Source organism: Equus przewalskii, chromosome 12, assembly GCF_037783145.1.
Source record: "Equus przewalskii isolate Varuska chromosome 12, EquPr2, whole genome shotgun sequence".
In the NCBI taxonomy this organism is placed as follows: domain Eukaryota; kingdom Metazoa; phylum Chordata; class Mammalia; order Perissodactyla; family Equidae; genus Equus; species Equus przewalskii.
In genome coordinates this window covers 16,224,895-16,239,428 of record NC_091842.1, presented here as the reverse complement: position 1 = coordinate 16,239,428, position 14,534 = coordinate 16,224,895, and the positions used below count along the sequence as shown (strand labels likewise).

The 14,534-nt window shown below is 42.7% G+C and overlaps 1 long non-coding RNA gene across 1 annotated transcript; it reads left to right on the top strand.

Annotated features, from left to right (window-relative positions):
* Nucleotides 1–9,776: 9,776 nt before the first annotated feature.
* On the top strand, nucleotides 9,777–12,538 carry LOC139074733 (uncharacterized). Its single transcript, XR_011524424.1, has 2 exons — nucleotides 9,777–10,047; nucleotides 11,326–12,538. It is a non-coding gene; the product is annotated as an uncharacterized lncRNA (long non-coding RNA).
* The last annotated feature ends 1,996 nt before the right edge of the window (nucleotides 12,539–14,534 follow it).

Sequence of the window (14,534 nt, the reverse complement as noted above, 5' to 3'; positions counted from 1 at the left end):
ACAGGAATGACAGAAATTCGTAACACAGGTAAGGATGCAGGGGTGGACTTCATTTTATCTCCATTTAATTCACCAAGATGGTCCCTGTAGAAACCAGAGGGTTGTGAAGAATGACAGTAGATTACCACAAGCTCCACCAGGTAGTCCCCAGCAGGCAAAAACAGCATGTAGGGCACCCAGGAAATTCACCTGGGTACCTTCTGGTGCTCTCTGGCTCAATTGTGACAGTAAATGGACAAGTGAAGCAACCCTGACCTGAGAGGGGCATGGTTACCAGAGGATTATGGTCTGATCATTTCATCATGAGCCCCACAGAGGTGGTAGCTGAGGATGAAGCATCTAGAATGGGAAAGGAGAAGAGAGACAATGAGTATCATTTGGATCCAAACAGCACAATGGGTGGTCTGCAGTGGACATGGGCATGCTGTTCTCAGATCCTTCTTCAAGGAAGGGTTTACTGTCCCCATTGTCAGCAATCTGGCCCAGCTATGAGTTTCTTCAGGGTTTTCCTCAGCTGCATAGAAAGCTTCACTCTTCTCGGTGCAGTCTGTGTTTGATGCCTGCTCAAGGCAGAGGTATAAAGGCCATCTTAGATCAACACAGGATAATTCTGATAGGCCATATATGCCGGAGGTCCCCATAGGGATGACCAAGGTTTTACTGGGTTTGCATCACAGTTCACGTCTCCCTCTGCCCAATCCTGCTTTTGTGTCTTGCCTTCCACAGGGGCTAATCTCTAATAAACATCTTGCTCCCAAACTCAGTTTCATCACCACCTTCCAGAGAACGCAACCTGGGACACTGCTGCAGTTGTATGCCATGAGTGTTTTTTTCCTAAATTGTGGTAACATATACGTAACATAAAATTTACCTTCGTAACCGCTTTTAAGTGTGCAGATTAGTAGTGTTGTGTATTCACATTGTTGTGCAACTAATCTCCAGAATTCTTTTCATCTTGCAAAACTGAAATTCTATACCCATCAAATAATTCCCCATTCTTCCCTCCCCCAGCCCCTGGCAGTCAAAATTCTGTGTTCCGTCTGTATGATTTTGACCACTCTAGGTACCGCATATAAGTGGAATCATACAATATTTGTCTTTTTGAGACTGGCTTATTCCACTTAGTATAATGTCCTATAGGTTCATCCATGTTATAGCATGTGTCAGAATTTCGGTCCTTTTTAAGGCTGAATAATATTCCATTGTATGTATATGTCACATTTTGTTTATCCATTCTTCTATTGATGGGCATTTAGATTGCTTTTATCTTTTAGCTATTGTGAATAGTCTGCTATTAACACGGATGTGCAAATATCTTTTCAAGACCCTGCTTTCAATTCTTTTGGTATATACCCAGAAGTGGAATTGCTAGACATATGCTAATTCTATTTTTAAAGATTTCATTTTATTTTTTCCTTTTTCTCCCCAAAGCCCCCCAGTATATAGTTGTATATTCTTCATTGTGGGTCCTTCTAGTTGTGGCATGTGGGATGCTGCGTCAGCGTGGTTTGATGAGCAGTGCCATGTCCGCGCCCAGGATTTGAATCAATGAAACACTGGGCCGCCCGCAGCGGAGCGCGCGAACCTAACCACTCGGCCACGGGGCCAGCCCCTCTAATTCTGTTTTTAATTTTTTGAGGAGCCACCATACTTTTTCCGTAATGGCTGCACCATTTTACATTCTCACCAACAGTGCACAGGGTTCCAATTTCTCCACATCATCACCAACGCTTAATATTTTCTGTTTTCTTGATAGTGGTCATCCTATCGGGTGTGGAGTTTTCAGTGTCATTTCCCTGATTACTAGTGATGTTGAGCATCTTTTTATGCATTTGTTGGCCATTTGTATATCTTCTTTGAAGAATTTCAAGGCCTCAGTTGATTGTATACATTGATGTGCAGAAGATTTTTTATTTTGATGCAGTCAAATTTAATCTATTTTTACTTTTGTTGCCTGTGCCTTTGGTGTCATATTCAAGAAATCAATGTCAAATCCAATGTCATGAAGATTTTCACCTATGCTTTCTTCTAAGAGTTTAACAGTTTTATAGTTTTAGCTCTTATGTTTAGGTCTGTGATTCACTTTGAGTTTATTCTAAATATAGTGTAAGGTAAGAATCCAACTTCATTCTTTATATGTGTATGTTCAGTTTCCCCAACACCATTTGTTGAAAAGACTATCCTTTTCCCATTGAATGGTCTTGGCACTCTTGTCAAAAATCACCTGACCATATGCATTAGGGTTTATTTCTGGGCTCTCTATTCTGTTCCATCGGTCTATATGTCTGTCTTTATGCCAGTACCACATTGTTTTGATTAATGTAGCTTTGTGGGGTATGCTGGGAAGATGGTGGTGTAGGAGGACTCTAAACTCACCTCCTCCCACGGACACAATTTTAAAACTACCCTTGGAATAATTACCCCTGACAGAGAACCAGAAAGTGGATAAAAAAGAACCCCCACAACAAGGGACAGTGCTGACTGAAGTGGAAGAGGCAGAAATACCTTTCTGGAGAGAAAAAAGCCACATTCTCACTGAGGCACTTCATGGCTAGGAGCAATCTTAAGCCACATAAGGGATCTGCCTCACCTTCCAGTGCCTGAAACAATTGTGTGCTGCCACACCTGGGGCCAGTTCCACCCAGCTGCACTACTGAGAGAGCTGAAAACAGCCTTTCAGGCCAGAGGCCTACAGCAACTGTGAGCCCATGAGCCTAGCAACCAGTCACACTGGGGGCCTGCTCACTTAACAGAAAAACTGCAACAGGCAACTGTGCTGAGGCTCGCCTCACCCAATAAAGTGATTAAAGGAAGGGTAGCAGCTGCATGCAGCTGAACATTACAATCAGCTGGCCAGGGTGACAGCCTAGCCTCCCTGTGCACCTGCAGCAAGGGCAAGCCCACCACAACAGAAGGACACACATAGCCCACACAGGGGACACTCCTGGAACGTTTGTAACTGCTGACAAGAGGGAGGCACATTGCTGAGCCTGATAAAGCCTCTCTTATGTAAGGCCACTTCTTCAAGATTGGGAGATGTAACTGATCTACCTAATACATAGATATAAGTACAGAGAAATAGACAAAACGAGGAGACAAAGGAATATGTTCCAAATAAGGGAACAAGACAAATCCTCAGAAAAAGAACTAAACAAAACAGAGATAAATAATCAACCTCATTAAGTGTACAAACTAATAGTCATAAGGATGCTCACTGACCTTGGGAGAAAAATAGATGAATACAGTAATAAATTCAACAAAGAAGTGGAAAAATATAAAAAAAGAACCAATCAGAACTGAGGAATACAGTAATGGCAATGAAAAATTCACTAGAGGGAATCAATAGCAGAGTAGATGATATGGAAGAATGGATCAGTGAGCTGTATGAAAGACTAGAAGATATAACCCAAGCTGAACAGAAAAGACAAAAAAGAATTAAAAAGAATGAGGACAGTATAAGGGCCCTCTGGGACAATATCAAGCACACTAACATTCATATTACAGGTGTCCCAGATGGAGAAGAGAAAGACAAAGGGGCAGAGAATCTATTCAAAAAGATAATAGCTGGAAACTTTCCTAATCTAAAGAAGGAAACAGACAACCAGGTAGAGGAAGCACTGAGAGCACCAAACAAAATAAACCCAAAGAGGCCCACACCAAGACACATTATAATTCAAATGTCAATAATTAAAGACAAAGAGAGAATCCTAAAAGCCCAAGAGAAAAGCAAGAAGTTCCATACAAAGGAGACCCCCATAAAGCTATCAACAGACTTCTCAGCAGAAACCTTACAGGCTAGAAGAGAGTGGCACAATATATTTAAAGCACGGAAAGGAAAAAACCTACAGCCAAGAATACCCTACCCAGCAAGGTTATCATTCAGAATGGAAGGAGAGATAAAGAGTTTTCCAGACAAGCAAAAACCAAAGGAGCTTATCACCAATAAACCAGCCTTACAAGAAGTGCTAAAGGGACCAATTTAAGTGGAAAAGAAAAGATCACAACTAGGAATAAGAAAATTACCAAACAAAAACAAAACAATAAAATCACTGGCAAAGACAAATAAATAGTAAAGGTAGCAGATCAACCACTTATGAAGCTAATGTGAAGGACAGAAGACAAAATTACTAAAATTATCTTTCTCCATGATAAGCAGTTAAGGGATACACACACTCACACACAAAAAGAGGTTAGATATCAAAAACACAAAATGTGGGAGGAGGGGAGTAGAAGAGTAGAGCTTTTAGCAAGAAGTCAAACTTAAGAGACCATCAACTTAATATAGATTGCTATTTACGTCGGTTATTGTATATGAACCTCATGGTAATCACAAACCAGAAACCTATAATAAATACACAAAAAATAAAGAGAAAGGAATTCAAATACTAAAGAAATCCATTAAACCACAAGAGGAGAGAGCAAGAGAAGAAGAAAGGAACAGAGGAGACCTACTAAAACACCAGAAAAAAAGTAAGCAAATGATAATACGTACATACTTATAATACCTACTTTAAATGTCAGTGGACTAAACGGTCAAATCAAAAGGCATAGGGTGGCCAACTGGATAAAAAAACAAGACCCATATATATGCTGCATACAAGAGACACATTTCAGACTTAACAACACTCACAAACTGAAAGTGAAGTGATGGAAAAAGATCCTCCATGCAAATGGAAATGAAAAGAAAGCTGGGGTAGCAACATTTATATCAGGCAAAATAGACTTTAAAGCAAAAACTGTAACAAGAGACAAAGAAGAGCATTGCATAATGATAAAAGGGACAATTCAACAAGAGGACATAACACTTGTAAATATCTATGCACCCAACATAGGAACACCTAAATATATAAAGCAATTATTAGCAGACATAAAAGGATAAATTGACAGTAATATAATAGTAGGAAATCTATCAATGGATAGACCATCCAAGCAGAAGATCAATAAGAAAACATTGGCCTCAAATGACACATTAGACCAGGTGAACTTAGTAGATATGTACAGAACAGTCTGTCCAAAAACTGAATATACATTCTTTTCCAATGCACATGGAACATTCTCCAGGATAGATCGCCTCTCAGGCCACAAAACAAGTCTCAATAAATTTAAGAAGACTGAAGTAATACCAAGCCTCTTTTCTGACCACAATGGTATGAAACTAGCAATCAACTACAGGAAGGAAATTGGAAAAGCCACAAAAATGTGGAGATTAAACAAAATGCTACTGAGCAACTATTGAGTCAACCTAGAAATCAAAGGAGAAGTAAAAAAAAAATACCTGGAGACAAATAAAAATGAAAATATGCCAAAATTTATGGGATATAGCAAAAGCAGTTCTAAGAGGGAAGTTTATAGCAATACAGGCCTATCTCAACAAACAAGAAAAATCTCAAATAAACAATCTAACAGTATACCTAATGGAACTAGAAAAAGATAAATAAAGCCCAAAATCAGTAGAAGGAGGGAAATAATAAAAAATCAGAGCAGAAATAAATGAAATAGAGACAAAAAACAACAGAAAAAAATCAATGAGAGTAAGAGTTGGTTCTTTGAAAAGATAAACAAAATTGACAAATCGTTAGCTAGAATCACCAAGAAAAAAAGAGAGAAGGCTCAAATAAATACAAAATTCAAAATTCAAATAAGAAACAAAAGAGGAGAAATTATAACTGACACATTAGAAATACAAAAGATAATAAGAGAATACTACAAAAAGCTATATGCCAAAAAATTGGATAATCTAGAAGAAATAGATAAATCCTTAGAATCACACAACCTTCCAAAACTGAGTCAAGAAGAAGTAGAGAATTTGAATAGACCAATCACCAGTAAGGTGATTGAAACAGTAATCAAAAACCTGCCCCCCCCCAAAAAAATCCAGGACCAGACAGCTTCCCTGGTGAATTCCACCAAACATTCAAAGACTTAATACCTATCCTTCTCAAACTCTTCCAAAAAATCAAAGAGGAAGGGAAGCTTCCTAACTCATTCTACAAGGTCAACATTACACTGATACCAAAACCAGACAAGGACAACACAAGAAAAGAAAATCAGAGACCAATATCACTGATGAACATTGATGCAAAAATCCTCAACAAAATACTAACAAATCGAATACAACAATATATTAAAAAGATCATACATCATGATCAAGTGGGATTTATTCCAGGGATGCAGGGATGGTTCAACATCCACAAATCAATCAATGTGATACACCACATTAAAGAAATGAAGACTAAAAATCACATGATCATCTCCTTAGATGCAGAGAAAGCATTTGAAAAGATACAGCATCCATTTATGACAAAAACTCTGAATAAAATGAGTATAGAAGGAAGGTACCTCAACATAATAAAGGCCATATATGACAAACTCACAGTTAATATCATACTCAATGGAGAAAAACTAAAAGGTATATCTTTAAGAACAGGAACAAGATGCCCACTTTCGCCACTCTTCTTTAACGTAGTATTGGAAGTCCTAGCCAGAGGAATCAGGCAAGAAAAAGAAAAGGGATCCAAAATGGAAAGGAGGAAGGGAAATTGTCACTATTTGCAGATGACATGATTTTATATATAGAAAACCCTAAAGAATCCACCAAAAAATTTTAAAAACAATAAATGGATACAGTAAAGTTGCAGGATACAAAATCAGCATACAAAAATCAGTTGCGTTTGTATATACCAACAAGGAAGTAGCAGGAAGAGAAATTAAGAATCCAATCCTGAGGCTGGCCCAATGGTATGGTGGTTGAGTTTGTGCACTCCACTTCAGCAGCCCAGCATTCACAGGTTTGGATCCCTGGTGTGGACCTACACACCAGTTACCAAGCCATGCTGTGGTGGCTCCCCACATACAAAATAGGGGACAACTGGCATAGATAGCTCAGCAGAATACAATCCCATTTACAATTGCAACAAAAAGAATAAAATGCCTAGGAATAAATTTATCCAAAGAGGTGAAAGACTTAGACACTGAAAACTACAAAACATTGTTGAAAGAAACTGAAGAAGACACAAAGAAATGGAAAGATAGTCCATGCTCGTAGGTTGGAAGAATTACGCAGTTATAATGTCCATACTTCCTAAAGCAATCTACAGCTTCAATGCAGTCCCTATCAAAGCTTCAACAACATTTTTCACAGAAATAGAACAAAGAATCCTAAAACTTACATGGAACAACAAAAGACCCTGAATAGCCAAAGGAATCCTGAGGAAAAGAACAAAGCTGGAGGTATCACACTCTCTGATTTCAAAATATACTACAAAGCTATAGTAATCAAAACAGCATGATACTGGCACAAAAAACAGACACACAGATCAATAGAACAGAATTGAGAGCCCAGAAATAAACCCACACATCTATGAACAGCTCATATTTGACAAGGGAGCCAAGAACATACAATGAAGAAAGGAAAGTCTCTTCCATAAATGGTGTTATGGAAAACTGGACAGCCACATGCAAAAGAATGAAAGGAGACCATTATCTTACACCATGCACAAAAATTAACTCAAAGTGGATTGAAGACTTGAATGTGAGACCTGAAACCATAAAACTTCTAGAAGAAAACATAGGCAGTATGCTCTTTGACACCATCTTAGCAGCATATTTTCAAATACCATGTCTGACCAGGCAAGGGAAACAAACGAAAAAATAAACAAATGGGACTACATCAAACTAAAAAGCTTCTGCACAGCAAAGGAAACCATCAATAAAATGAAAAGACAACCCAACAATTGGGAGAAGATATTTGCAAACCATATATCTGATAAGTGGTTAATATCCAAAAATGTAGAAAGAACTCATGCATCTCAACAACAAAAACCCAAACAAGCCAATTAAAAAATGGGCAAAAGATCTGAACTGACATTTTTCCAAAGAAGATATACAGATGGCCAATAGGCGCATGAAAAGATGCTCAACATCACTAATTATTAGGGAAATGCAAATCAAAACCACAATGAGATATAACCTCACACTCACCAGAATGGCTATAATTAATGAGACAGGAAACAGCAAGTGTTGGAGAGGATGTGGAGAGAAGGGAACTCCTGTACATTGCTGGTGGGAGTGCAAACTGGCGCAGGCACTATGGAAAACAGTATGGACTTTCCTCAGAAAATTAAGAATAGATCTAATACATGATCCAGCTATTCCACTGCTGGGCATTTATCCAAAGAACATGAAAACACGGATGCATAAACAGACTTGCGCCCCTATGTTCATCTCAGCCTTATTCACAATAGCCAAGACTCGGAAGCAACCTAGGTTTCCATCCAGGGACGAATGGATAAAGAAGACGTGGTACATATACACAATGGAATACTACTCAGCTATAAGAAAAGATGAAATCCAGCCATTTGTGAAAACATGGATAGAACTTGAGGGTATTATGCTAAGTGAAATAAGTCAGAGGGAGAAAATCAAATATCATATGATCTCACTCACAAATAGAGGATAAAAACAACAACAACAAACAAACACACAGATACAGAGATTGGATTGGTGATTACCAGAGGGGAAGCAGGAGGGAAGCAGGAGAAAGGCTGATTAGGCACGTGTGTGTGTTGGCGGATGGTAACTAGTCTTTGGTGGTGAACATGATGTAGCCTACACAGAAATCAAAATATAATGATGTACACCTGGAATTTATATAACGTTACAAACCAATGTTACCTCAATAAAAAAAAACATTTAAAAATATTTTTAAAAAAGAAATACCCTCAGGGAAGGAAAAAAAAGTAGTTTTGTAAGAAGTTTTGAAATCAGGAAGTGTGAGACCTCCAACTTTGTTCTTATTTTTAATTTTAGGATGAACGTAAGTTTTGATAAGTGGTATTACCATATAATTCAAAATAAATTCCAATGATTTTTTTATGAATTATTTTATGATCTGACCTCTTCAAGTTGAAGATTTAATGAGAATAATTTTCTTTGTTATGATCAGTAAATAAGTCTTCATTTAAAAAATAATGTGTGACTTGATGCTGGCCAGGTGGTATAATGGTCAAGTTCACACGCACTGCTTTGGTGGCCCTGGGTTTGCAGATTTGGATCCCGGGTGTGGACCTATGCACCACTTATCGAGCCATGCTGTGGCAGGTGTCTCACATATAAAATAGCAGAAGATGGGCACGAATGTTAGCTCAGGGCTAACCTCCCTCACCAAAAAAAAAAAAAACGTGACAAAATCACTTGTATTTCTGTACACTAGCAATGAACATTCCATAAAGGAAATTAAGAAACAATTCTATTTACAATAGCATCAAGAAGAATAAAATCCTTAGGAATCAGTTTCCATGTGCTTGTTTTCATATGCTTCATCCTTGTTACATCTGGTCTTACACACATAGAAATTTAAGAGTCACAGTAACTGTTTATTATTGCAAAATGTTCCTCAGTTGCCACATGCAGAATGTTGTGAATACTTGGCTAATTCGTGAGTACACCAAGAACCACGAATTAGAATAGCAAGAAAAGTGAGAAATTGGCAGCTCAATGCTGGGAAACAATACTCCATTATGCGAGAATCTATTGTACCAATGCTATCTTGAGAGGAAGGGTTTGGTGAGTTAATTAAATAGTTTTTTCTTTACTGAAAGTGTTTCCACCACGCAAATCCTCTCTGCTCTCTGAAGAGGAATCTGTCTCCACACTGGCATGGCATACCCACAAGGTTCATGGCATTTGGAAGCAGCCGCCCTTTGTCTGGAGGACACAGCACAAGAGGTGTGGGGAAGCAGGTCCCTGGGGCCTGGATGGTGTGAGTCACAAGACAGGATGTTGAGGAGAGTGGTGGCTGATACACTGTGCCAGGCTGCACACCAACTCCCAAGTGACAGAGGCGGTACTGTGCGTGTGTGTGGCCAGGTAAAAGGCCCCTCTTGTCTGAGCCTAGCAATGACACAAGCAGGGCTCAGGAGAGAGTCCTGAGGCTGGGCAGTGGGGCTTCTCCACTGCACAGCTAGGAAAGCCCTGGCTCCCTCCACGGAATCAACAAGGGCCAGCGACATGATGTGGCAGGACTGTGGCTCCAACCCTTCTCTCCAGGTGAGCTTTCACGATTTGGGAAGTGGGGTTAGACCTTCCCCAGGCGAGGTGGGGGCTGGAGTCCAGGCCTTGCAGTTTTCCAGGACTGACAGCTTTCAGCACTGGGCCACAGCGGGTTTCCAAGGAGCTTCCCAGGAGGCCAAGGGGAATCCGTCTTGGAAACGTTACCCCTGACCCCTCAGGCATGACAGGCACCCAGCAGAGTAGCAGGAACACATGATTTCCAGGAAGGGTTAAGGGCCCACTTGAAGTTGCTGACCACAGCATAATTTTATGATTCTCTCTCACCTCATTTGACCATGATGGCCCTGTCACGAGGTGGCCAGAACTGTACTGAACCAAGGCTGGCGTTTAACCAGTGTGGTTCCGCAAACAAGAGAGAGCAAGAGCACTGGGGTGTGTGTAGGGGAGTGGCAGCAATCACTTGCCAGTGGAGGAAGGAGGGAAGTGAGAACAGAGGAAACAAGGAACAGTGTGCAAAAGCGGCCTCAGAGAATTGTCGGGGTGGGGGTTCTCGAGAGAACAGCAGCAAGACGTGGGGTCAGAAGGCACCATATCTGAAATGAGAGCAGGGAGGAGCTGAGTTGCTGATGAAGCCAGAGCCCCAGCGTGCCCGTGAGAGGAATAACGATGATGGGAGGGTTGCCCGAGAGAAGGACCCTGGGCAGATGGTCGCACCCAGGACTTGGGGGATTGGGGGAGGCAGGGAGGGTGTTCTGAGGGCAGCGAGGAGACCAAGGTGATCCTTGCCCACCTCAGGCCCTAATGAGAAGGATGTGGGATAGAGAAAATGCCCCCCATTTTAGAGAGCTGCAGGGGAGCCTGTGTCCTCAGGGGATGAAGGGAAGGTCCCGAGAAGAGCGAATAGAAAAGGGAGTTTGTTTTAACTACTGACCAGAGGGCCAGGGCGGGTTTCCAGGACATGAGGAGGATGGGAATGGAGTGGAGTGGATACGGAGCCAGAAGGACAACAGGAGACTGGCAATAAAAGCAGGATGACACCAGTGCTGAGGTCCAGGGCACAGGGTATGGGGAGGCTCTGAGTAGGGGCGGGGCCAGACTCCTGGTGTGCAGAGTTGGAGTTGCCTTTGAGCCCGGCAGGTGCAGGCCAGGAGGCTAGACGAGGGGATAAACCGGTGAGCAGCCCTTGGAGCGGGAAGCCTGTGGGGCGGGCCCACAGATGCGGGTGTGATGGAGCACAGGTGGGAGCCGCCACTGGGCCTCTGGAGAGGTGATGGAGGCTGCAGGGTTTAGACGCTGCTCTGTTTCACGTTCCAGGAGGTCTACGCAGGGCTGAAGCTGGAACTGAGATGCCTGTGGAATATAGGACTGTGGCCCTGTCAGGAGTCGGTGTCGTGTGTCAGTGCAATCCACCCTCACTGGTACCGGGTTAATCTCCCTGAAGCCTTACTGACAGAAACTTCAGTAGTTCCCAACCGCTCACAGGATGAAGTTTAAAGTCCTAGCAAGCCAGTCCCTTGCACAGGGCCCCCAAAGACCTCTCCGAGCTTGGCTCTCAATGCTCCCTCATGAGACTCCTCCTCTCAAACGTTACTAGCACTTTCCTGTTTTTATCTTGGCATTTCTTTTCTTCCATAAACACTGGCAAATAAAATCCAGCCACATGAACATAACCTATTTGAACTGAAAGAGAACTCAGACATCAGCGGGTAAGGTCCAGTCTCCTTCCTGCTTCTCATTACTGAGATGAGGAAATGGAGGTCTGTAGAGAGGTGGTGAGTGAGCCAGCTCAAATCCACTGTGTCCATGCCACTCGGCCCTCAGGCACAGTCCAGAAGGGACTCGGTGGCGCCATCACTTGGCCCTTAGCAGGATTGCAGGTGAGGCGAACAGGGAGAAGGCAGCGACACCTCTACCACTGGCTCAGGACTCTCAGCGGGAGAGGCCGTATTTTACAGGCCTCCCAGAGCTCAGGGTAGTTTTGGGAAACCCAGTAGGAAGGAGAACCAGGCTGCAACAAAACTTGGCTGAAATGGAGAACTCCATTTCACTAACTCAACAATGTCCTTGAATGTGCCTTCCTGCCCATCTGTCCAAGAGGCTCTCACGCCACCTTCTTCACCTTTTGCACCATTTATTCCTGTCTGTAACTGTCTTGGTTAACTTGCCACTTGATTGTCTTCCTCCTGGATGTAAGCCCACCAGGGAGGGAGGGGCCTTGTCCTTTTGACTACTGCTATAGCCCCAGCACCTAGCCATTTATTTATTCTGCACCTGCTGATGTCTTCATGAACCTTTGCTGTTGTTAGGGGTGTGCAAACTACAGCAGATGGCATCCTTAGTTGCATTATGACAGACCCACCAGGGTGAAGACCCATCTGAATGAATGAAAATCCCAAGTTATGGAGGAATGCCAGTTTATTACTTCCAATGACTGTGACCTTATTGCCTGGAGCTTTCGTTCTACCTTAATAATTAGATATGAGACTGCTTTGTTTTCAAGAACTCTAGTATTAAATATTTGCACATATCCGTAGTCACAAACTGCTCAATATCCACCTAACACATAAGGAAACTGTGTGGAGGGTGCCGTGTGGGACGCTGGGAGTGACAGGGCTGCAGGCAGCTCAGGGCACGTGGCCCCCTCAGGGACGGAGGTTCAATGGGGTCACGACCTGCAATTTGCCTACATAAAATTTTTATATTCTAAAATCATTCTGGGCCAAATGCAACATGTTGTGGGCTGCTTTGGACCACACAAGCCACTAATTTTTAAGAAAACATACCTCAGATGTACAGATATCATGATTAATATCATAATCCTTGGGTCATGGTATGTTCTCATCGAGTCATGCACAATCCTCTTGTCTCATTCATTCATTCCAGGCCACCAGTTTGCAGCCTCTAGAATATATACGGTGCTAATTACAAGTGAGTGTTAAGTGGGTAAACGATGTCCCTGCAATTGCTCTTTACATGGCTAATTAACTCAGCAAGCCTTTTCTTGGGGGTAACACAGGCCACGGTGATGGTGCAGGCTTGAGGGAGACTGCTGGGGCTGTATCTAGGTTATGCACTTGAACACAGGCAAATTACTTCAGCTCTCTGGGCCCCATTTTCCTCACTTGTCCAATTGGGGTTATACCTTGCAAGAACGTTGAGAACATTAAGGGAGATGATCCATGTTAAAAGCTCTTAGAACAGTGCATGCAAAAAGCACTCAGAAAACATTGGCTCTCATCATTATTGCTAAGGAGAGGCAGACCTCTCTGCCCATTTCGTACTGTTAGTGATGCATGAATTAGCAACGATACACTAGCAAGGAAGCAGAAAATGCCTTTCTGGCTCAAAAGAGGTGACAACCTCTTGACGATCCAATCCAGTAGGATCATGGATCAGGCCAGAAAGTCAAAGAGAACACAGCTTCTTTTCCAGAACCACTTTCTGTTACCTGACGATTCTTTTTGCAGCTTTTGGCCAGAACTTTCCCTTGACCTTTTTACATAGTGTGAGCCAGTGGTTCTCAAACTTGATTGTGCATCAGAATCACCTGGAGGGCTTGTTAAACCACAGATCACTGGGCCCCACCCTCAGAGTTTCAGATTCAAGAGGTTGGAGGGAGGGCCTGAGAATTCATATTTCTGAGCAGTTCCCAGGTAGTGCTGCTGCTGGTCCAAGGACCACACTTTGAGAGCCACTAGTCTAAGGAATTAACTGCGATGGGGGACACGGGGCAGTCAGGGGAGGCTTCCTGGAGGTGAAGGTCTTTGAGGTGAACCTGTTTGCCAGATGGAGAAAAGATAGCAAAGGGAACAAAGGCACAGAGTGCTGGGAAAGGTATGGGGAGGTGAGGCTGACAGGTCCCCACGCACCAAGGGTGCAGGACCTCAAAGGCCAGGTGAGAAGTCTGGGCTCCACTCTAGCGCCCTCTTTAAGAACAGCATGGTTGTGGAACCTGGGAGAGGTGTGAGCAGAACTGGCAATGGCGTAATGGGCAGTTTAGGGAGACTAGGTAAGAGGATAGGTAGTAGTTGTGGGACAAGAGCAGAAAACAGCCTTGGCCCTCAGCCCAGGTGACTCACCCTTCTTTAAAACCTGGAGGATTTCTTCCACGATACTATTTTCAAACTAGGGATTGAGACCTATGATTCCTAATGGTGTGAGATGAAGTAGTGGGTTGCAACCAGCATTTACAAAAATGAATGAGAATGGAATAAAAAAATCAGAGTTCATTGCACACAGCAAAGGTATTGTTTCATCATACCTGTTTCAGGTATGTGTGTGTGTGTGTGTGTGTGTGTGTGTGTGTGCTGCATCATGATGACAGTACCAAAGGTTTGAGAGCCAGGGCTCTGTGCAGTCTCCCAGTTCAGAGAACCAGCCAGGGAGTGACCTCGACCTGCCTGTGGCATCTAGCATAGGGCCTGGCCAGGGACATGAGCCATTCAGGCCCCTGTCCTGTGGGGCCGATGATCCTGCGAGAGAGAAGACAGGGCCCTATGGAACCCCAGAACAGGAAGGCTGAG